Raw genomic sequence first — 25608 nt, 5'->3', positions numbered from 1 at the left:
CTCAGGGTTCTGTGTCTATGCTTTTAGGCAGGCAGCTCAGATCACAGTCAGCCAACTTGCATTTTCCACCCATTTTCTTGGTGCTAATAGGAATCTTAGATGAATGCTGGATTACCCCTTTCCACCTCCCCACTGATTTCTCCGTGGGCCAGACTCCTCTATTCTGATTTGTTAAGTGCTAGCACGGCGTGTCCCAAACCAGCTGTCGGTTTCTGTCCCAGCAGGGGTTGGATATCTACACAAAGACACTTCACCTGGAATACTCATTTTCCCGTCCAGATTCAGCCTTCTTTGACATAAGCCCCCCACAGCAATGCAGGACACCATCTTCTCTAAAATAGATTTAAAACACCTGTGCAAAGCCGAAACGAATTCCCTCTGCTCTCTGATCTCCTAATTAATTAGTCATCTGGGTTCCTTTGTGAAAAGACCAAGACGCTGTTCTCATCCTAAGCGATCGGTCTACGGTATTTCCTGCACGCCGTCCCCTTCCATCTAACTGACAGTCCACAAATCTTCATTGAACCATTTAATCTCTCTGTGTCACAGACTAAACAATTGGCTTTCTCTGCATCTTCAATTGTGTCAGTGACACTACATCCACCCTGCCAGGGTGATCGACGGATCACACTCTTTTAAAAGTCACTCAGCGTCTCCTTCATTTCAACACTTTGTTCATCCGTAAGGACCATATACATATCTGACGTCCGGTCACCACAGACAACGTGCCTCACGAGTTGCAAGATGCAACAGCTTTCATCACATCACAGTGAGAGATGTGTTGAAGGAAGGTGATAGCTGACAGTTTTGTAGTGTCTTCCTGTGTCTTGCTCTTGCAAACGCAACAAATTTTCACCGACAAAAAGACGAAACCTATCAACTCTTCTTCAAAGACTGAGAAAAAATGTCAGAGGAGATAATTAATAGGACTTGAAATTCTGTCATCATTTACTCACCTTCATGTCTTTCGTTATATGGACAAATACAGTTGAAAACTGTTCTCCACAGTAGAAAGTCATACAAGTTTGGAACAACATGAGGGTGAGTGAATAATGACAGAACATTAGAATTTTGGCTCGAACTATTCCTTTTAAGGAAGTATGCCATTATTTACTCTTATGTTGTTCCAAACCGAGTCTCAGCCTCTGACGTAACGCCCACGGACCGCTGGCTGAACGTCTGATGCATATGGCACACTTAACTGGAAACACTTCAGGATTTTCAAAGACGTTATCTGATTGGTTGAATTCTACAGGATTTCCGGGAGACGTGCGTGTTGCGTTGTTTAACGGTCCGATACAAAGACGTCGTGATGCCAAACCCCCTCATGGAAGAAGAAAGCTGCCATGTTTACTACTGTGACAAAGAGAGCTTATCAGGATCAATTAAATGCTGGATATTCAAAAGTATGTGAAGTATGTAAAGTTTGCGGCATAGACTCTTTGAAATACGTACAAGAGTTTTACACACCGGTTTGTTATTGTAGGGACATTGATGTTACATTTTCACACCCCTAAGCATGATATGGAACAACATGAACTGTGATTGGTTGCTTTACATGTCAGTCAGACGGCCTCTGGGCAGTCCTTGGCCAATGAAAGCTGCTATGGAGTCCAGACCTTCTGCCGTCAGTCTGTTCCAAACCCATATAATTGTATATCAGCGTGAATTACATTTCAGAGCTACAGAAGAGACTTTATGGTGCTTTTATACTCACTCTCAGAGTAAATGAATGAATTATGGTCTAATGGTTTCATTACCATTCATTGATTGTTGAGAATTTCTGTTGGAATACATTTCAAAGCATTTAAGGGCATCAGTATGGATCATAAGAAGATATTATATGCCTCAAAGCCCTTTTGAATTTTTCAATGACACTCCAACATCAAGGCAGTTGAGGCGCCATGCACTACATATGTGTATTTTCAAACAGATGCCTGAGAGATGCAATTACGCTGCAATACTTTCGCTCTTATTGGTGCTCCACCTGCTTAAGATTTGGCTGAATTTAAATGTGATTTTGCATCAAATAAGCCATGATATATACAGGTGTGGCTAGTCCATACAGTTCACCTCATGTAGAAAGTCTTTGTTGACGCCTTTTACTCTATCAAATGCATGGATTTCCTTTATAACACAATTTTATGCAGCAATATATAAATATAATAGCAGAATGAATTGACTTGGATAATTACATCTTGTACGACGCATCATCCTTTCCAGATATATTACCGTTTATCAGCCATTACACTCATCATGGCCTTTCTTTATATAACAGAAATATCAATAAACCTATAACAGCCTCATCTACATGAAAGACTGCTGCAGATTCGATGGGCGACTTGAACTACTTGCAATAATGTAGCTGTGTACTAAATCTGACGCTTTCCTAACTTCCTTCTTTCATTCCGCCAAGAAATAACTCATCTTTTATGTCCTGCCAATTCATATAATTCACACTGCATTTTAATTAGTGTTCAGAACAATCTCACCAAACAATTTGAAAGCTCTAATTTATATATCAGTCTTGGAATAGCAGGCTAATTAACAGAGACACTAATTGGATTAATTCTGCGTGATCTGATTTCCAGAAAGAGACAGGAGGAGCGAGATAATGATAATGAGAACGATACAGCATTTTTCTCCCTTCCATCTCAAGCCTGGCAATGCAGAGATACACAACTATATCATCATCTGAATTTTTTTTCAATTAAACTTTAATTGTAAACAATGGGGGATTCAAACATGAAGTGGCTATGTGTAACTTATTTTATTGATGACAGAAGCTGGCATAAAAACACATTTATGATTATTATGCTGTTTGTGTTGCCATAAGGCCTCCATTTATGAATGAATGCAGGGCATGTGGGATTGCATAGTGTAAAAATACTAATGATGCAATACAGGGCCCTAAATGCAAATTCAACATTGACAACACATTTACAAATGGAAGAAAATTTAAACCCTCTTTGGAACTATCTGAATTTCTTCATTAATATAAAATTACATCTGATCATCATCTATTTAACATAAATAATGTCTTATTTAACAAGCAACACCATTAAATAAATTACATAACTAGATTAGAAGAAAAATGCTTGACCCTGCAAAACTCACCGCCACAAAGTTGTTTGCTATAAGATTGCTAATGTATTCTGAGCGGTTGTTAGCATGTTACTATGCGGTTGCTAGGGTGGTAAAAAAACACTCTATAATAGTCTGGCCTTTAGACCTTTACAATACTAATGCTTGCCTTAGCAAACGCCTCTAAATATCAAATCGCTGATGAAAAAAAGTAAGTGCATTTCTGAGATAATGGTCTCATGAAAAGATGGCAATTGGAATTCAGATGGGTTTGATTTGACCTGCCATATTCAATTACTTTTTCATTTTTTTTCTATTTTACATTTTGGTTAGATGCTCTTTGCTCTAGCAGAATTTTGCTCAATTTCAGGAGACATTTAGCATCTTTTTTTTGGAGTGGGCTCCCTGTAAAGAAGGGCTCCCTAAAAAGTGATCTAACTTTACAAAAACATGAAGCTGAAACTTTGTTTCTGAATCAGAAATAGCTTTACAGCCAAGTATGTTTGCACATACAAGGAATTTGTTTTGGTGACAGAAGCAGCTTATATATATATACACTGTATACATACATACATACATACATATACATATACATATACATATACATATACATATATATATATATATATATATATATATATATATATATATCAAATCAAATCAAATCAAGTATATTTGTATAGCGCTTTTCACAATACAGATTGTATCAAAGCAGCTTCACAGTATTAAATTAAAATAAAATAATACAACAAGGTTTGTTTCTAGTGGAATTTATTGATTGATAAAATAAAATTAAATATCCCCAAAATATCCCCAACTGAGCAAGCCAAAGGCAACAGTGGCAAGGAACCGAAAAAACTCCATGAAGTGACCTAATGGTGTCCTAAAACTCCATCAGGTGACCTAATGGAGAAAAAAAAACCTTGGGAGAACCCAGGCTCAGTCGGGGGCCAGTTCTCCTCTGGCATTTATGAACTAGAGGCCGGATTGTAGTTTGAACTGTATGATTAAAAATATTATATGAATGCCTGGCCGAAAAGATGCGTCTTTAATCTAGTTTTAAACTGGGAGAGCGAGTCCGAGCAACGAACAGTATCATAGAAAGACTAATCCAGAGTTTCGGAGCCAAATGTGAAAATGCTCTCCCTCCTTTGGTTGATCTGGATATCCTAGGTATGACCAAAAGCCTCGAATTTATTGATCTTAAAGAGCGCGATGGATTATAGGGCGATAGAAGATCCGTTAAATAGACTGGAGCTAAGCCGTTTAGGGCTTTATAAGTCAGTAGCAATACCTTGTAATTAATACGGAACTTTATAGGTAACCAATGTAGTGATGATAAAATCGGTGTTATATGATCATATTTTCTTGATCTAGTAAGAACTCTAGCGGCTGCATTTTGGACTAACTGTAGCTTGTTTATTGAGGATGCAGGACAACCAGCTAATAAAGCATTACAGTAATCTAGTCTCGAGGTCATGAATGCATGAACTAACTTTTCTGCATCAGAAACTGATAGCATATTACGTAGCTTAGCAATGTTTCTAAGGTGGAAAAAGGCTGTTTTTGTAACATATGAAATATGATTTTCAAAAGACAGGTTACAATCGAGTATAACACCCAGGTCTTTTACTGTAGAGGATAAAGTAACAGGACATCCTACGATGTCAAAGTTGTATTGTGAGAGGTTCTGTGGGCGGTTTTTTGAACCGATAAGTATTACCTCTGTCTTGTCTGGATTTAATAAAAGAAAATGACGCGTCATCTAATCTTTTATATCTTTAACACACTCTGTCAATTTGGGTAATTTAGCGTTTTCATCCGGCCGTGATGAAATATATATTTGAGTGTCATCAGCATAACAATGGAAACTAATTCCATGTTTCCTTATAATATTTCCAAGTGGCATCATATATATTGAGAATAATAGAGGGCCCAACACAGATCCCTGTGGCACTCCATAGTTTACTGAAGTTATGATTGATTTTTCTCCATTCAAATAGACAAAATGGTAGCGGTCAGATAAGTATGATCTAAACCAGCTTAATGCTTGTCCTTGAACACCAGTATAATTTTGTAGTCGATCTAAGAGTATTGTGTGATCTATAGTATCGAACGCAGCACTTAGATCAAGTAAAACTAGTATTGAGATACAGCCTTGGTCAGAAGCTAAAAGTAAATCATTTGTGATTTTAACGAGCGCAGTTTCAGTGCTATGATGCGGCCTGAATCCTGACTGAAACTTTTCATAGATATCATTTTCTTGCAAGAAAGAGCCCAGTTGAGCGGACACTTTTTCTAGTATTTTAGACATAAATGGAAGATTTGAAATGGGTCTATAATTTGCTAGATTATTATGATCTAATTGTGGTTTCTTAATGTGAGGTTTTATAACTGCCAGTTTAAATGTTCTTGGAACATGACCTAAAGATAAAGATGAGTTAATAATATTGAGGAGAGGCTCTTCCACTACAGGTAACACTTCTTTCAGTAGTTTAGTTGGTATAGGATCTAATAAACATGTTGTTGTTTTAGATGAAGTGATAAGTTTATTTAACTCTTTTTGTTCTATAGTTGTAAAGCACTGTAATTGTTCTTGCGGGGGGATAATTGAGGCTGAATTATAAGGCGCGATTGAGGATTGAACGTTTACAATTGTGGTTCTGATGTTTTCTATTTTTTCAGTGAAAAGTTCATGAAATCATTACTACTAAACTGTAACGGGATATTTTGTTCGGGTGACGTCTGTTTATTTGTTAGTCTAGCCACGGTGTTAAATAAAAACCTTGGATTGTTTTGGTTATTTTCTATTAGTTTGCGGAGGTGCTCAGCCCTGGCCGCTTTTAGGGCCTTTTTATAACGTGACATACTGTCTTTCCACGCGATTCTAAAGACCTCTAAATTAGTTTGTTTCCATTTACGCTCTAAATTACGGGTTTCTCTCTTTAGAACATGCGTAGTATTATTGTACCATGGTGCTTTAATTTTCTCTCTGACCTTTTTTAATTTAATGGGTGCAACAACATCCAATGTTCTAGAGAGAATGGTGCTCATAGTGCTAGTTAGTTCTTCTAGTTCATCTGTTTGTTTGGGTTCAGGCAGCAGCTGAGACAGATTAGATAAACAATTTGAGAAATTATCTATGGTGGATGGAAGGATTGATCTGCCTGGTCGATAACGCAGCGCAGCATGACATATTACAGCAGTACGTAATATGCAAGTTACCAAGTAATGGTCAGTGACATCATCACTTTGTGGAATGATATCTATATCAGTTGGATCGGTTCCATATGATATAATTAAATCGAGTGTATGATTAAGACGATGAGTTGGTCCGGTGACGTTTTGCTTGACCCCAAAGGAATTTAATAAATCTATAAACGCAGCCCCTAACGCATCATTTGAATTATCTACGTGTATGTTAAAATCTCCAACAATTAATGCTTTATCGACATTGACCAATAGATCTGAGAGAAAATCTGCAAACTCTTTTAGGAAATCAGCGTAAGGCCCAGGCGGTCTATATACGGTAGCCAAGGCTAAAGATAATATGGATTTTTTTCTAACATCTAAGAGCGTAACATTTTGTACAAGTACTTCAAACGAAATAAACTTATAACCCGTTTTCTGAGTAACATTGAGAATATCTCTATAGATTGTTGCAACACCGCCGCCACGACCAATCAGACGGGGCTCATGCTTATAGGAGTATCCAGATGGAGTAGACTCATTTAGACCGAAATAATCATTTGGTTTAAGCCAGGTTTCAATAAGGCAAAGTACATCGAAGCTATTATCTGTGACTATTTCATTTACAATAACTGCCTTAGGTGAGAGTGATCTAATGTTTAGAAGACCTAGCTTTAAAAATTGTTTTTGTTTACTAATAGCAACATTTTCTGTTTTAATAACAGTTAGATTTTTCCTAGATCCTGCAGTAGAATTATTATTTGATCTCACTAAACGAGGAATAGACACAGTTTCTATGCAATGTTCTACACTAGTATTTATATCATTTAAATTGGTGCAGGAGAGACTATGATTTGGACTTTTGGTTACTAGTCATCTAATGGTATTTAACATTTTGGAGATGTTATCCGACAGAAGATCCACTCCAGACACTGCTTGGGTGTAAGCCATCGGCACGGAAAAGCCTAGGACGCTCCCAAAACAGATTCCAATTATTTACAAAGAGCAGTTTCTGCTCATTGCACCATGACATTAACCATTCATTTAGCGCGAATAGTCTACTAAACTTTTCATGTTCTAGTCGGTACGTGGGAAGCGGTCCTGACACAATGATCGTTATTTCAGGCGATGTGCTGCGTACCGTATCGATCAGATTCCTGAAGTCTTTCTTCAGAACCTCCGTCTGGCGCAGCCTGATGTCGTTCACTCCCGCGTGCAGGACCAAAGTTCCAACGCGCTCGTCACCATTCAGAATCTCGGGAACGCGAGCAGCGATTTCAGAAACACGAGCACCAGGAAAGCAGTGACTGTGCACCTTACTTTTACCTAACGTAGCATGTACGTGCCGAACGATGGAATCGCCGATGATCACAGCATCGCGTTCGGTTTCGCGAAGAGGGGAGAAGCGGTTTTGTGTGGATAACTCGAAAACCGGGAGGGTCGGAGAGAGTCTTGGTCTAGACGAGGTCGGAGTCAGCGGGTTAGTAACATTAATCACTGATTTGTGTGCATCGGCGCGTGATGTTTCAAGAGCTAACCGCCGGTCTATCAGCTCGGCCTGTCTCACTAAAAGGTCGTGGATCTGTTTCTCAACAGCTTCCAGCTCAGACTGCAATGCGTGCAGCTCAAATGTGTCCTCACCTGCACCAAGAGGTAGACTACTTACATCTGATATATTCGCCATGTTTGTTTGTAAGTGAGTGTGGAGAAGACGCGTTCACCCGTGATCCACGGACGTAACCTATAAGAGTATCCGGCGTTGGATCACTAATAGGCTAGAGACGCGTCTGCTCAACAGTCCGCGTTGTAACTATGAGGTTTGAGCAGTAGTGCTTCTCAGTGAGGAAAAGTAGAAAATGTTCGTTGTAAGTGAGTTTAAAGGGAAAAATCAAGAATTATAAATCAAATCGATAGAGCTCCAAAGACAACAACGCGTTCAGACGCATGCGCATTCGAAAAGTAATATATATATGTAATTAGACAGATTTGTATGTACAGGTGTGCTATATACAGCATAGTCGAGAATTTACAGGGAATGGAATAAAAAGAGGTAGGTTATTGACAAATAAATATAAGTGGTATTGCACATATTTATCATTGAACAGTGGGTAGAACATTTAACTGGTCATGATGTAGATTGCCTGGGGGAAGAAACTGGCTGGCTTTTCTGGTGCTCAGAGAAAGTGACTTGGATGTGAGGGATCCAGAGTGATTTTCTGAGCCCTGTTCCTCACTCTGGATGTAAACAGTTCTTGGAGGGTTGGCAGGGGAGCACCAATAATCATCTCAGCAGTCCAAACCGTCCTCTATAGTCATCTGATGTCTGATTTTGTAGCTGAGAGAAACCAGAGAGTTATGGAAGTGCAGAGGACAGACTCAGTGACTGTAGAGTAGAACTGCATCAGCAGCTCCTGTGGCAGGTTGAACTTCTTCAGCTGGCAAAGTAAGTACAACCTCTTTTTTGCAATAGAGAAAATATGATTGTCTCACTTTAGGTCCCGAGAGATGGTGGTGCCCAGGAACCTGAAAGACTCCACTGCTGCCACAGTGCTGTTCCTGATGGGGAGCCCGGGGGAGTGCTGGGGTGTTTCTTCTAAAGTCCACAATCATCTCCACTGTTTTGAGCGTGTTCAGCTACAGGTTGTTATGGCTGCATCAGACAACCAGCTGTTCACCTCCTGCCTATAAGCAGACTCGTCATTATTGTGTATGAGGCCGTTGATAGTAGTGTCTTCTGCCAACTTCAGAAGATTTACAGAAGGGTCTTTGGCAGTGCAGTCTTTCGTGTACAGGGAGAAGAGCAATGGGGGAGAGCACATATCCCTGGGGGGGCACCAGAGCTGATAGTGCAGGTGTTGGATTTAAATTTCCTCATTATCACTAGCTGTTGCCTATCTGTCAGAAAGCTGGCGTAGGAATAGAGCTAGGAACAGAGAGCTGAGTAAACTTAGTCTGGAGGAGTGCTTACATAAGTTTCAGCCCACGACAAAGTCAAACTGTGAAAGATATTAAGACTTATTTTCAAAAAATATATCATTCGCAAAATTTTGTTAATAAACCTAGCTAAATGTAAATAGATTCCCCTAGTGAAAAACAAAAACCTATACCAAAATGTATTAAAAATACATTTATTTCATACTAAGTATAGTACAAATCCATAAACATATTTACTGACATATCACTTGAGTATATTGTTACATGTATGATCTGTGTTTCCCCCCTTCATTGTGTTTGTGGTTCAGTCCTGTTTCCTGGGGCACGTTCAAGTTCAAAACGGTGCGCAACGTTTTGATACGGTTTCCGGGTTGAACGTCATGTTTCCTGGAAACGGCGTGCACCGGTGTGCAATGGGGTTTGAGATACGTTTTCTCTTGTTTGGTGGGTGTGTCAGAACTGCAGTCCAATCAGCAGCAACATGTATATAAAGCACGCGGTATTAAAGTGAACTCGCACAATGGGTTCAAGGAAAGTAATTTACAAATGTGTTCGATGCAGCTCGGTATACGCAACAACTGAGGATATTAGAAGACATGTTTGTTGTAAGTTTTATTGTAAAAATATAGGATATCAACATGATGTAGTTGTTTATATTTTTAGCTTCATTGCAAGTGTATGACATTTGGTATAGAAATAAACAATGGTAATTAAGTGCTTTTCCTAAAAATCAGAAAGAAAATATAGGGTATTAAAACAGTATGAACTACAAATAAAGTCAGTATGTGAGGCTAAATAGATGTGTTTTAGTCTGAATTAGGTAAGATGTGTGCTTCAGTTTCAGCAATCCCTTCACTCGATTGGGATGTTCTCTTTTGTTCTGGGCGGCAAGTGCAGTAACTGTAACATCGGGCATATTTTGTAGTATTAAACACATATTTATACCGACTTCATCAGGCTCCGAAAATTCTTCACAAAAAAACACAAAGAATGGCCTTCTCAGCTGCCATAGTTGCAACTCTTGCGTCATCATAACAGTGTGTTCAACGCATCACCGTTTCTGTTTTAAAAAAGTTGTGCAACGTTTTGTCGGGGCTGAACGCAGCCCTGGTGTTCCATGATTGTTCTAATTATGTTTATCACCTGTGCCTTGTCAATCACCTCATTAGTTATCTTGTTAGTCGATGTGTATTTATACCTTGTGTTCTCCTTCAGTCTTGGTCTGTTATCGTCAATGTAAGCGTGAGTGTTTGGTATTTCCCCTAAGAGTTTGGTTATTTCAACGTATTCCTTGTCTCCATGAGCTTTGACCTACATGCTGTTACGTGACATGTATATATATATGTGTATATATATATATGTGTATATATATATGTGTGTGTGTATTAGTATATTAATTTAGTACACCAAAACGTGCAGGGTATTTATATTAAGTATATAAATATGTAAGTGTATTTGTAGTACTGTATACTTAGCATAAAATAAATGTATTTGTTGGAATATATTTATTTTTCCCTAAAGTCATAGTTAAAATGAGAGGAAAAAAACATTGCAGATGCCTTAACGTCTTCTGCCAATTAATTTTATATTTTTATATATTGTTTACTGAAAGAGTGCCTCAACTTTGCTAATGAATACCCAGATGCACTGAACAATGTTCTATGTATAAATGAGACAAAAATGGAACTTTCTTGCAAAAAAGCATTACGTAACAGAAGTAGAACAAAGACTCCAAAATCAAAAGTGAGTAAAACATGCACAGGCAAGATGATGCAAATGCTTCCAAATATGCGGTGCCACATTCAGATCTCTTTTGGAGGGAAAAACCAGGAACCCCAGCCATAAAACTGTTTTATGACTCGTGTATGTATTGAGCGCCATCTGTTTGGGCTAGCTGAGTCATTTAGCTCAACAGCTACCACTCTGTCACATTCCCTTCAGTCCAACGGGCACATGTTTGTCTCAATCCACTATCTTTGTTACCAGCCGTAATCCCATTAACCTTGCAGATAAATAACCCAACCGTTGTTGCCACGGGAACGCTGACTGTGTGGAGATTGCCTTGTCATGTCTGTTTTGTCCCCCCTGAGAAAATGGGACACGTAGCGCAGACTTTGGCAGCCGTCACACTTTTTGGCACAGCTCCGCTCACCAGTCGTGTTCAATCTAACCCTCGGTGGTCCGTGGACCGAGCACGGTCGACAGGAAACAAACATGCGACGCTGATGCGATTGATAGTGACAGTGGAGCTGGTTGGGGTTTGGGCGGGAGGCCTACGGTTATTGCCACTTTTCCAGGGTCATTGATAGCTTCAAGTGATGACTAAAACAGGCTAGATCAGATCTAAATCTGGATAAATATGCCTACAACTTAGTTACAAATCAATGAGATGCTAATTATGCAGATTATGATTCGTTCACCAGAACTATTGCATTATTTTTCGAAAGAGGCTTGCTGTTCGAAAGACTTACTATGAGCTTCACTGCAGGAGTGACTCGTAAATGAACAAACAAATGATCGTTACGCTTCAAAAAGAATTAAACATCTTAGTCATAGGAAATGAGGAATTCGGAGAGTGTTCTTGTGAGCAGATTATAGACATGCATATTCAAATGGATGACTAGATCTAGTATAAATATTCATGGCAAAATATGCTAAATGTCCCTAATTCAAAGAGAAATGAGAAGCAATAAACAATCTGTCTTAAATGATTAGTTCACTCAAAAAATGAAAATGCTTTGCTACCATTATTTAGACACTCTCAGTTCAAGCATGTAAAACACAAAAAGAAAAAATGATTCTGAATATTACTAAAAGTATCAATAAAACAGGCAATGCGACTCAAGCTTAGGGGTGGGCGATATGACCTAAAATTAATATCACGGTATTTTTCATCTTTTGAACGGTGACGGTATAATATCACGGTATAACTTTTTTTTTTCACCAATAAAGAAATTTTCATTGATTTACTCCTTGATATTTATTCCTTTATAAGCAGTTATATATTACTGTATTCTAAATATAATTAGCCTATGTTTTATCCACAACTTTAAATGCTTTAATTTAGGCTATTTTGTAACAGCGCCACAGTTTAGCGCACCACGTAGAACACTCGGGAACCGCACCTGTGGCTGGCTGCACTGCTGCTTCGTGCTCAGTAAGGAATATAGGTAGTAATCTCTATGTGTCTGTCTGTCCGTTTGCATTTTGATTATTTCGAGAACCGTTCATCCAATCGACTTCACAAGGGAGTGCAGTGTCGCATTTGGTGCAATATAGACAGACACGCGAGACGCGACACGTTCAGAATTAAGCCTTGGTTATACTTTCGCCTGGCTCCGCAGCGCGAGTCTCCGCAGACTGCGCGCGCACCTCCGCAAACGGACGAGGCGTTTATACTTGACGCGCTCGCCGTTGTACTATTCTTTGAAACGACAGGGGGCGACTCGAGTAATTGTCCTCTAAACCATCAGGAATCAGCGGTGAGAAGAAGAAAGCTATACACACGTGACAATGTTTATTTTACACCACTACCAATACCACACTACAAAAAGAATCGTGTAAAACCCAGTAAACCCTGAGATTATTACTTGTGACAATAAAACAAAATATATGGATATGAGAACTAAATTAACAATCTCTTACATATTTTCTAATTTCACTAAACATTTCATTAAGTTTCGTGAACATTTTTATTAAACATGGACCTTTATGTTCATTAAAAATACTTTTTATGCTATTGTATGCTCATTTTTTAAATGTAATCAACTCATTTAGACGTGCAAACTGGGTGCCGGTGTGGTGAGAAGTTCGAGCTCGGCCAGATTCGGCTCGAAGTCGTTCATCTTCGGATGCGCGCCGCGCGCGTTGTTACAAAAAATATCGCGCACACCGCCAGGCGAAATTGGGTCTTGCGAACCCAACGCGCACGACCGCCCACACCGCAATGACGTCATTTTTGCCGCGCGCACCTTCGCGCTCGTGTGGACGCGTCGAGTATAAACCAGGCTTTAATAGTAAACTACAGAACAGCGCGAGCGGGAAGCGGCGCACCTCACGCGAGCAGGGCGGCTATATTCTCCGAGAACGGACACTGCACTAGTGATATAAAACGCACACAGTCTGTTAATTAAGCAATACTTTTAAGGTAGTCTAATATTTTTCTGACTAACAAATTACTGACACAGTAAAGGGTAGATTTAAATAAAGAAAAACGAAATTTAAATAAAGAAAAACGAAATTTAAATAAAGAAAAAAACGAAATTTAAATACAGAAAAAATGAAATTTAAATAAAGAAAAACGAAATTTAAATAAAGAAAAACGAAATTTAAATAGGCCTAAAGAAAAACTAAATTTAAATAAAGAAAAAACGAAATTTAAATAAAGAAAAACGAAATTTAAATAAAGAAAAAAACGAAATTTAAATACAGAAAAAATGAAATTTAAATAAAGAAAAACGGAATTTAAATAAAGAAAAACGAAATTTAAATAAAGAAAAAACAAAATTTAAATAAAGAAAAACGAAATTTAAATAAAGAAAAAACGAAATTAAGTTTGCCTAAATTAAAAACGAGATTAATTTAGATTGATAATAACGGGTAAAAAGTCTAATACATTTTGTTTATTCTATTTTCCACAATGTCAAAGCAACAGCAGCAATACAAGCTCAGGCATGCACTTCGGTTCATACAAACTCCGCTGTTCTGCGCTCTAGCCAGAGAACACTCTTGTTGCAGGAACACTCAGGCGTCGGTTCTATTTCTAGCATGCACGCGTTTTCCGCGTGGCTCGAGCCGCGCCTGAGACGCGTGTCTCACGCAGGCAGTGTGCAAACTCCAACCTTTTAACATGGGAGCCGAAATAAAAACAGACACCCAACGCAGCTGAGACTCTCACGCCAGCAGCCAGTGTGTCGCCGGCCTTATTCAAGCGCGAATGAGAACCGTTTCGCGGGGGATCCCAGGTGTCAATAAAACAAAAACAAAAACGTTTTTTCGTTGTTGTTTTATAAATGCTCTGACAATAGCTTGTTTGCATATGACGTCACATCACTGCGTTGCCATGGCGCGAAATGCAGATGGAGGGCAGGAAGTGTTGTGCTACATTTAGGAAGCACTATAACAAACTCAAAATGCCTATGTTTTGCGTCGTTTATGGTTGCTCAAATCGATCAAACTTTTCAATTTTGCTTATAGTTTCTATAATTAGCAAAGAGCATTTGTGTTAAATAGGAATACATTGTAATAATGTTAATCAAGCTGACTAAATCACACGACTGTGCAGCAGTTCACATGCACTCACAATAAAAATACAATATAATTTAAAACAAAGACAAGCTCATTATACAAAGGAAATAATATTACATATCTAGACAAATTGGGTTGCTTATAGTTAAAAGAATGTCATGAACGATTTAGGCTAGATGTATTGATTGCATTAGTGCGTGATATTGAAGAGTGCGCGCCTCGAGCGCACGGCTGACACGACAGGAAAGTTCGTGTTTCTGAGTTTTATATTCGGACATATACCGTGACAACATCTCATCTGACAGAGGACTGTGCGGCGCTGCTGACTGCGTTATTTATAAAAAAAAAATTAATTGCTGTGAGATTGTTTGCTGTTGCGCGCAAATCCTGGAGAAATAGGCTGAAATCATTCACGTGGTGCGTCTCTGAGTGAGACAGATTTCAACAATCACCAGTCAAAGACAGCAGCAAAACCATAGCACAATGAAATAAGGCAACTTATGATTTCGGAGGTTTACAATAGGCTGTTGTCCGGTTTCATATTTGTCAGTTAAAATTTCAAAATACATTCGGGACTGAAGCCCCGGCAAAATCGGCTGGCTGCCTACTCTGCTTGCAAACCTACGTCTGCGGTCGGGAGGAGCCGAATCGGAAAATGCCCGTTTGTGCAGTGATCACTTCGTCAAAGGTGAGTCTTATGTGGCTAGTATGTTTGTGTAACATACCAGTTTCCGAACTTTGTAAAGTCAAAGTAATTGTTTCTTCTTTTCTTTGGGTTTGTAAGTTACCCCTGTAACTGAAGACAAACGTAACGTTACAGGCAAATCTTTCAATTCAGTTGAAAAATCGCTCCTCTTCCTAGCGTAAAGATCACGTCCAACATATGTTTCGATTTTTTTGTTATATCTTTCTTTTGTAATAGCGTCTAAAGTAGTACAGTATGGACTTTCCTCCATCTCGTCCATTCCGCTCTTCACTTCCTGCCCTCCATCTGAATTTCGCGCGTCATCACAATCACGTGACTGCAAACCACCTATTGTTTAATAAATGTTCAATCAAAATGCAAAACATCGCGTCTTTTTTTTATTTTTATTTTTTATTTTTATTTTTTTTAGTCGACTAATCGTTGTGCAGGACAGGACTTTGGTCGACTAAGCATTTCTTTGGTTGACTACAGCCCTAATGTAAATGCAGCCGTTCAAGGAACATAATTGATTTATTACGGTATTGACGGTATTAGAAAATCCATGTCGTGGCGCAATGTCACACCGGTGATGACTATGACACCGGTGTACCGCCCACCCCTACTCAAGCTATAAGTCTTTTGAAGCCATATGATATGATTCCTTCATGAATTGGACTGATTCAATTCATTGACTCAGCAGCTTAGCCTATTTACACAAGCCTACTTGTCACAAAATGCTTCGGAAGTCTTGAAATATAACATAAAAATGGTACTTTATGATACTTTAATGCTGCTTTTTGCATCCTTTTTTAGACTAAACTGCCTGGAAAATAGACTAATACAATCCTTCAAAACTTCTCTGTGTTCCCTGGAAGCGAGAATAAAGTGAGTAAAGTATTCCATTAATGATTCAATTAAAATGTACTGATCAATTTGATCGACTTAAAAAGTAAGATAAGTTTAGTTATTCTAAACACAATTCCGTTACACTTTATTTTAATGTGTCAGTATACAGTGTACAGTGTAATTATACATTTAAGACTATACTGTATGTAATCATAATACTAAAATTACTATATTAACTTACTATAGGGTTAGGATAAAGGTTTGGTTTAGGGTTAATTGCATGTAATTAAGCAAAAATTATAGTTATTACTACAGTAACTAATGTAACGTGTATCAATGACACTGTAAAATAAAGTGTTACCCACAATTCATACAGATATCATTTATCTTGCATCTTAAAAAGTTAAATTATGCTGTTAAAAGTTAATAATGCTGCTTGAATGCATTATGACAGCTTTTGCAACCAAGCCAATTTTCTTTCATTTTCTCACATTTATCTCAAAACATTTTCAATAATACCAAAAAAAAAGCACAATAATTCCTCTTTTCTTGCCGTAATTGTTTGAAAAGGCATTGTAGTTTTAACTACTCTGAGCTGTTCAGTCACAGAAAATTGTTAAAGCTTTGAATCTGTTTGGAATGAAAAACACTTTCAGAGTGACATCAGCATTGAATGCAAGCAGCCAAATTACATTTCACATTTGAGGCAATCTTAGGGCAATAAAATGAATGAATGAAAAATACCTCAAAACCTGTGGATTATTAAGGAAAATTACTTTTCTAAGTAATCAGACTTACGATTTTCACCTAGTAAACACTGAAAGAGGGACCTGAGCCAGATCTCGAGACCAGAATATCACACATATGACTTGGTTGAGAAAGCATCAACCAAGCAACCATCCAAAACACCCTACTAACTGCATAGAAACATCAGCAATATAGGCCAAACATTATCCTGGACTAGTCACATCATCAGCATCCAATATTAACTTGAAGCTTTAAGGAAAGGCTTCTGCATTCAAAGCCAGTTCTTTGTGACTGAATCATTTTTTGGACATTATGTAACCTTCATTAGAGTAAAAGAAATGTGTAACAGGAAAATGGGCTTTGCTACTGCTGGGTGAGATAAAACAACTCATTAATTGATACCTTTCAGACTGAATTATAACCTCTCACTGTCTCCACCCACTTCCTTTGGAATGTGTACAAGGATTAACCATATTTTGATGACGATAATGAGTCTCGAACACATACGCACACCCCAAACTACACCTTAAGTCTCCCCAAATTACTCTTAATTGCTGTTAGATAAAATAAAACATCCTCTCAAAAATAAATGCCATTAACAACATGAATTTCACTTTTAATACCATTCAATTCTATTCAAAGAATCCTGAAAAATGTGTCACGGACGGTTTCCCAAAAAATATTTTTCAACATTGACGATAATAAGAAATGTTTATTTGATCACCAAATCAGCATACTAGAATGATTTCTGAAGGATCAGACTGAAGACTGCAGTAATCCTGATAATTCAGCTTTGACTTCACAGGAATAAATTCAGTTTTAAAATAATATTTACTGTTTTACAGTATTTTTGAATATATAAATGCAGCCTCTGTGAGCATAAAAGACTTCTTTCAAAAACATTAAACCGCCCCCAAACTTAGGCGTACTATATATTTATACATAATGGGTCTAAAACCTTCCTTTATATCAAGAATGGCATGTTCTGGAACGCTAATCTTTGACCCATTCTTCTAAAGCATCTCAGCTGCGTTCCACTTGCGTGGTGAAACGGACCAAGTAAGGAAATGATAAATCAAATGTCTATTTGTGTCTAATTAGCTGGCGAGTGGCGTTCCAGACAAAACAAGGTTCGCCTCCGGTATTATCAACTTCCATCTTAAGGTACTTTGCTGCGTAAAAAAAAGTAATTTCCTGTTCTGAGTAGTTATACGGAGAGTTCAAGTGAACTGGATGTTGTTCCACACCCTGTGAAACGTAATATAGGAGACTGAAAAAAAGAAACTTTGGGGTTTTTGGGCCAAGATGTTTAATGGTTTGGAACATTCCGTTTTTAATTTCATTTGCATTTCTGTTCTGATTTTACAATTCCCAAGAGCTTAACAGTATTCTATAAATCTTGCGCAAATATTCACGTCACATACATTTTACACAAAGCATACTTGTTTACACCAAAAAGCACAAAAAAGTATTTGGAAGTAAACAGGAGCAGTGAGTTTTCAGGGCATCTATAATAAAATTATATTCTTGTGTATTCTTCAATTATTCCGGCGAGCATGAATTATGAATAGCTGAGGCTATGGCTGTAGCCGCAGGCGCTGTGAGAACGATTCACACGGAAGAAACAACAACTACAACAAGAAACTTAACTATGAATTAAAATTAAAAGGTCAATAATTATCTGGTATTTTCTAGTAGATAACTATCTAGCATGTAGCTGCATGTTTTACAGTCCACCCACCAATGTGTTCATTTCCTCTCCTCCTGTTCAGACAGAGAGAGATATGATCACTTCCATTGTATGCAGAGGCGATGTTATGGGTGGGGAGGAAAGCTTCACCAAACAAACCCCTCCTCAGACAAGGACACAGTTACAAAACCCTCTGTTGCCAGAAAGGGTAACCTTATATTCCTCTTAGGTGCCAGGCTGCACGCAACTGCCTAAATTCAAATGCTAATATGAGCTTTTTTTTTTTTTTTGAAGAGGATTTTTTTCCTGCGAAAACAAAACAAAACAGCAAATTCAGACCAGTTCCAGAAAAGATCTCAACAAATGACTCAAACTTTGCTCAGATTTGACAGAACTTCCAGACAGATATCACTGAAAGAGGTGTCCTAAGAAATCCACTTGTCCCTGTGATAGTCTGTAAATAACCAAAAACAGTCAAGGTGCTGGCCTGAACTCTTTTATTCACATTTGCTCCGATTGAATAGTGCTTGTATCTATTGCTCTGCTCTCTTAAAGCCACCTTTCAAACATCTGGCGAGTACCAAATTGACTTCTTTTTCAGGGCTTATTGCACTTAAAGGGATAGTTCACCCAAAAATTAAAATTAGCCCATGATTTACTCACCCTCAAGCCATCCTAAGTGTATATGACATTCTTCTTTCAGACGAATACAATCGGAGCTTCCAAGCTTTATAATTATACAGTGTAATGATTCAATACAGTGAATGGTCTATCCTCTGCGGTTCCGCGTTCGTCATTACGTTGTGCGCCAAGGTCAAGGGTTACTCTTCCACCGTAAATCGATGCGTATGGCCGTCTGCCGGAAGCTAGTTATTTTACTCGATAAAGTTTTAAATATAATTCTTTTTCTTACACTTACGCATTGCTTCGCTTCAGAAGGCCTTTATTAACCCCCCAGAGCCATGTGGAGCACTTTTATCATGAATGGATGCGCTTTGATGGACTTATATAACTCCTATTGCATTCGTCTGAAAGAAGAATGTCATATACACCTAGGATGACTTAAGGATGAGTAAATCATAGGCTAATTTTAATTTTTGGGTGAACTATCCCTCGAAACGGTCAAATACATGCCAGAATGCCAAACAAAATGCCAGTCTTGCCGAGTATTCATGTAAATACAGTCAGTTTTGGAATGTACTGTAAATAGTTGACAGAAAATGCATGTTGTGTAACGGTATATTGGATCCGTGCATAAGCTCTTAAAGTGACAGCAGCCTAATAAACCTGCTGCCAAAGACAAAGAGAAAATCACTCGCTGCTCTTGACTGAATAAATTGTGTAACTTTAATTATAAGCATTCATTTTTACAATGAAAACTAACCAGTGTTAATTAGGGGCCAAGCACCGAAGGTGCGGAGGCACCTATTGTATCTGTTCCCGTTCTTATTATTATTCTTCCGCCATGGGAGTCTATGGCAGCCCATAGAACCGATTGCGGGAAAGTTGTAATGGTTTGACATTCTGATAGAGGACAGTCCCAACATTAAATACACCAATTTTGGTGTGTCTAAGTCATTCCCTCTAGCGCCACCACCTGTCCAAAATTTCACTAATATTTTGCTAATAACTTTTGAACCGTAAGGCCAATCAACAAAATTCTTTTTTCATCCGATTCCTGAGCTCATGACGATTCGATTGCACGAGGCCGTTGCTCCAATTTTCACGAAAATTGAACCAGATCATCTACAGACCATGCCGACAAAAAGTTATGGAATTCAAGTTGAGTCGCTTAACAGTTTTCGCTAAACGCTCGAACAAATTTTATGTAGCGCTTGCAAAATCAGTCGTAAGGCTATATCGCCGCAACGGTTAATCGTATTCACACCAAACTTGGTACTTGTACTCACAAGCATGACCTGAGGCTACATGCTGCGTTTCGGCGCAGCGCCACCTACTGGTCCGGAGATATGAAAAATGGCTAATTTTGATATAATAAAATTGGTCTCGTTAGATTCAGGGCAACATGCCGAGTCGACTGATATCCAATTTTACCATATCGGCCATTTTGACTGTCGGCCATTTTGAATTTTGTGCTAAAATGCTGTATTTTAAGAACGCATGAACGGATTGTTACGAAACTTGGTATGGGTCATCAGCATGGTGCCCTGAAGGAGCGTGAGAAGTTTCAAAACAGCGCCACCTAGTGGTGAATTTTTTTTTCAAATGCTTATAACTTTGGGTGTGGTTGACTTATTTTAACGAGACTCATCTCATTAGACTCGTGAATCGTTGCCGAGTCCTACGATACCAAACATGCTAGGTTTCGCCTTACGGTTTGTGTAGCGTTGTGATTTAGCGCTTAAAGAACATTTGGCTATATCTTCGAAACCGCTAGTCCGATCGAGACGAAACCACCGTCAGAAGTTTGGAAACATAGGTCGATAGCTATACACCAAGGACCAAATGCGAAAATATTGATAGTTAGGGGTAGTAAAATCCAATCAAAGTCATGTGTCAGTCATTTTTTACGTGTTTTTTCCATAGACTGTAAAAAATATGGACAAAGCGTCTGTGACGTCACCCATAGACTTTCTGAAGAACGGTTTTGAAGCCGTTGATGGGGGGTATGGGCGGCGCCATCTTGGAAAATCTTGGGAAATCCTAACCCCGCCCACCTTCTGGCCAATCCATATATGGGTAAAGGACGCAGCGCGCGTCACTCAGCTCGCTCTGCTACTCCGGTTATCTCTGTATATTTTAGGCAACGAAATATGTTATAAAACACCATACTAACTCTTTTCGTTTTCATTTAAAGAAATCTTAAACATTATAGCCACACAAATGTGGTTCAGGCAACGCGTATTGATTATATTCACTGCATATAACGTTTGCCTATTTATAACAAAACGAAATATAAAACACAAACCTGCCTCTTTTCGTTTTAAATATAATATAAAAATATTAAACATTTTAATATGGTCCAGGCAATATGTGCATTTGTACTAAACAACAGATGTTGCAGTAAACAACATTACAGATCATCTTCATTGTATTAAAATTTAAAATGACAAAACTCAACCCAGTCTCTTTTTGTTAAATTTCAGTTTTTATCAATATTAGCTATTATAAAAGTATAAGTAAAAGGTACAAGAAGCTATACAAATAAAGCAAACAATTCAGTCAAACATACATTGTCAGCACTCTAGTCTAACCATACAACGGTAAAGTTTATAAAGTTATGAAACTTCCCCTCAGCCAAAACGATTGGCCAGGGAACAAATTATAGATTCACGAGACCAAAAATCACCCGTTAGATATGCACAAGACGAATTATATCTCATATTTAACCACTACAGAGACGCCAGAGTCAGCGGCAAACGTCAGAACGGCTAGCCGAGGAAAGGCTGTTCTAGGCGGGGTACATGAACGCCGAGCCCCCGGTCATCGCTGGATCTCACAACCTGGATAAAATTTTCATAAATCTTTATAAATAAACCACAGATTTGAGCTTTAAACAACTACATTCTCGCCTGAAAAACTCTTAAAACTACATTTCATGATACAGAAACAGTAGTATTATATTTCAACTGTGTTAAAAAATGGCCCTTCTTATGTTGTCATTCTCCTTGGCGCAGCCTATGCTCGTTATCAGCTGTCAATCAAGCTGTCAATCAAAGTTAACCACGCCCTTATTTGTCATACATTTTATATCTAAATACGATCTAAACTAACGAGTTAGAAAAAAATGCACCCCCCTCACAGTTGTCAGGCACTCGGAACCTATTGAAAAATTCAATAAAAGTCCATGGGACCAACCTGTAAAAACGTGAATTTATGCTGTGAAAATGGACATTTTAACATGGGGTCTATGGACATTTGCTCCCTTTTGGGACCTCCCTCTAGCGGATTTTCGATGTATTGCAGTTTTTCGCACTTCCGGGTAGGCTTCATTTTTCAGATTAGAATGTTGCCGCTTGGTTTTTTCATATAAATGTCTATAACTTCGAAGCGAATTGAGATATTTTCACCAAAATTGACACACATATGTATGGGCTCACTCTGAGAACACGTAAAAAAAATGATGGGACTGAGCCTCTTGGTGGCGCTATAATAGAACAAAACGTGAAATTCCCATTGACTTCAATACAGTTTTGTGAAATAAAATGCTATACTTAACAAATGCATTGCTGTAATATTACGAAACTCAGAATGTGCCATCAGCACCATCCCCTGAAGGTACTCAAAATATTTCGAGACAGTGCCACCTAGTGGTCAAAAGTTATAACAAAATTTCCAAAAAGGCTAATAACTTGTGAAAAAAATCTAGCTATTGAAATGTCACTGGTCTTAATAGATTCCCTGGGTCAAGCCTAGAACATAGATACCAAGTTTTCCTTATTTGGCTGAACTTCCTGTCCGCCATCTTGATTTTCAGTCAAAACCTACTTTTTCAAACTCCTCCTAGACCGTTTGTCCGATTTTCACCAAAATCGAATCGTATCATCTCCAGACTGTGCCGACTAAAAGTTATAGATTTTGTGTCGATAGACGAAACCGTTTTCGTATAGCGCAACAGCAAATTTGAGGCATGATACTAAAAGCACTATTCAGGCTTTATCTCTGCAATGCCTTGACATATTGACACCAAACTTTGTATGTGTCATTGTCACTTCACTCTGACCACATCACATCAGTTTTGTAACTGTGCCACCTATTGGTCGAAAGTGATTATCAATTATATCATATTTTTATTTACTGTTTCTATGATTTTTCAGGCATTTTGCCTAAAATCCTCTTTAAATGTCTGTAATTGCTCATTGTTGCAGGTGGTCTGACACTTTCAGACATGTTGGCATGTCGTCACCTGATTCTGCTTGGCCCCGATAATTGCTGCTGCCATATTTTACATTTGATTACTTTCATTTCTTTTGTATTTCTTACCTGAATACTACTGTTAGACCACCTGAAAAACTTAAAGCCATGTTTATTTAATTTGTCTCTTTATTCTATTGTATTTATTTGTGCTATTGTTTGCAATTTGTTTATTTGTTCTTATTTTATTTATCTATCTATTTTTTATCTATCTATCTATCTATCTATCTATCTATGTAATGAACATGAAATGGAGGAAATCTTCATTTTGCCTGTATTTTTTTGTTTTGTGTGTGTGTGTGTGTGTGTTATATATAATACTTGTATTATATAGTGGATATTGCTAATATAGCAAGAGGAAATCCCGGATTTAAATATCATCCATTTAATTTATTTTGTGTATATATGATACAGCATCTTCAAAATCACTGCATTAGTTCTGCTACTGCATCATTTCTCCAAACATTCATTCACTTCCCTCCACATATAAACAGCCCAGAAGACAAATCCTCTTTTGGATGCTCTATATGCTCCTTTCTCTGAGTAACCAGAGAACATGTGAGATCATTCTAAGCATCTCCTTCTGTTGCGCTATATTGCATTATGTTAAACAGATCCTATCTAATTTGAATTCTTAATAAAACTTGTTTTCCCAGCGAGGACAGGCACTTTGCCACAAAAAGATTTGAGGATGATATAGGAGCCGGATTTCTCACACAAATTGGTTCCCGTCTTAGCGATTTATCATTGCAAATTATGAGGGCTCGTCTTGCATTACCATCTAGGTTGGCCATCTTGACCCATCAATCACAGGAGGTTGCCAGGGACACAGAAAAATTATGCTGTGGAACGTAGAGCTGACTTTTTTTTTAGCACCCAACCACAACAGGCTGTCATGGTGCTACATTTTTACATCTTTAAAATGACTAGGAATGACCACTGAAATCCTTAGCTGGCTCATAACCCTGCGTTAAAACTAAGAGTAAAAAAGTTTAAGTTATAAATAGAGATGCACAGGTCAACCGGCCAAGTCCAAACCCACATTCGGCAACTGTTTTTTTTATTTATTTTTTTATTCTGGCTGCTCTATTTCTGACTTGCACACAAAATGCATTACAATCACATCCCAAAATGTCATTTGTGTGGAAATATGATGAAGTCTGTAAACAGGACGTTAACATGCAGAGAAAATACTGTACCAGGCACAGCAAGCTCACTGTTCGCGAAGCTTGACATATTGGAAGAAAATTATAAATATGGAATTGGGCGCTGGGGTTTATATGAATGCATCTCTGAAGGGAATGTCTTCAAAAAAGCTTCAATGGCATTTTCCTTTCCTCTTACACCGCAATGCCTATTAAAGGAGTGTTTATAAGTGCATCAGTGCTTTGTGTACTGCGGTAAACAAGGAAATTCTATATCGCTGCTGTTCCATAAGCCCCACCAACTGTCAGAGTGAATTTGAATTTTCATTCAGTCCATCTTTGTTTTATGCAGGTATGTTTTATGAAGCATAATTTCACAAAGCTAAAGTTAGACCATTCTGTTTTTGCTTTAAATCCTGAAATTATACAAATCAAAAACGACTGCTCATGCTACATGTGTGTAGCATCTTTGTTTGGATCATTCGTTGCCTCTAATTTTAAATTGGCAACATATATTTTTTTTGTTTCAAGTCCAGTTTGGCCAGTAAGAGCAAACAAGCAACAAAAAATGTGATTAAAAAAAAAGAAAAAAAGGCAACCGTTGTAACTTGTAAAAAAAGAAGAAAAAAAAGACAATCGGATTCAGCCATGAAAAATCGTGATTGGTGCATCACTAGTTATAAACTATTATGCAGTTAAAAATGGAACTGAAATGACCCAGAATTCACTCTAAAATGTTGAACTGCTCAAGTAAACAAAATACGCAAACTGCACCTGTAATAATAGCATGCTGGGACAACAGTGAGCTGTCAAACACAGATACTCTCTTTTTAGCACAAAGTGGATATTTGCTCAGATATAGCAAGTGGAAAGAGGAGGGAAAGAGATAGACAGGGGGGAGAGAGAGAGGGGGAAAGGGAATGAGAGAATACTGGCAGAAGAAAATGAAATCCTGGAAGAATATGAGAGGAAAAATATGAGTAATGATGCGTGCCCGTACCTCCTGGGGGAGACCCTGCAGTGTGGCATATTATCTGTCCCTTTTGAAAAATACATCCACACACACACGCACATTTTAAATAAACCATAATCAAATCTCACCTTGCAAGCTGTACAGTCAGTTCCTAGGCTCTTTCCCTAGCTGAATCCACACCTAGCAGTACATA

At 38.2% G+C, this 25608-nt stretch overlaps 1 protein-coding gene across 1 annotated transcript in view; it reads right to left on the bottom strand.

The window, feature by feature from the left end:
• Nucleotides 1–25608, bottom strand: part of ca16b (carbonic anhydrase XVI b) — a 97928-nt gene that overhangs the window by 42858 nt on the left and 29462 nt on the right. The gene's annotated exons all lie outside the window — the stretch shown is intronic.

Source organism: Abramis brama (assembly GCF_963993115.1).
Source record: "Abramis brama genome assembly, chromosome: 11".
Lineage (NCBI taxonomy): Eukaryota > Metazoa > Chordata > Actinopteri > Cypriniformes > Leuciscidae > Abramis > Abramis brama.
This window is presented reverse-complemented; position numbering and strand designations above follow the sequence as displayed.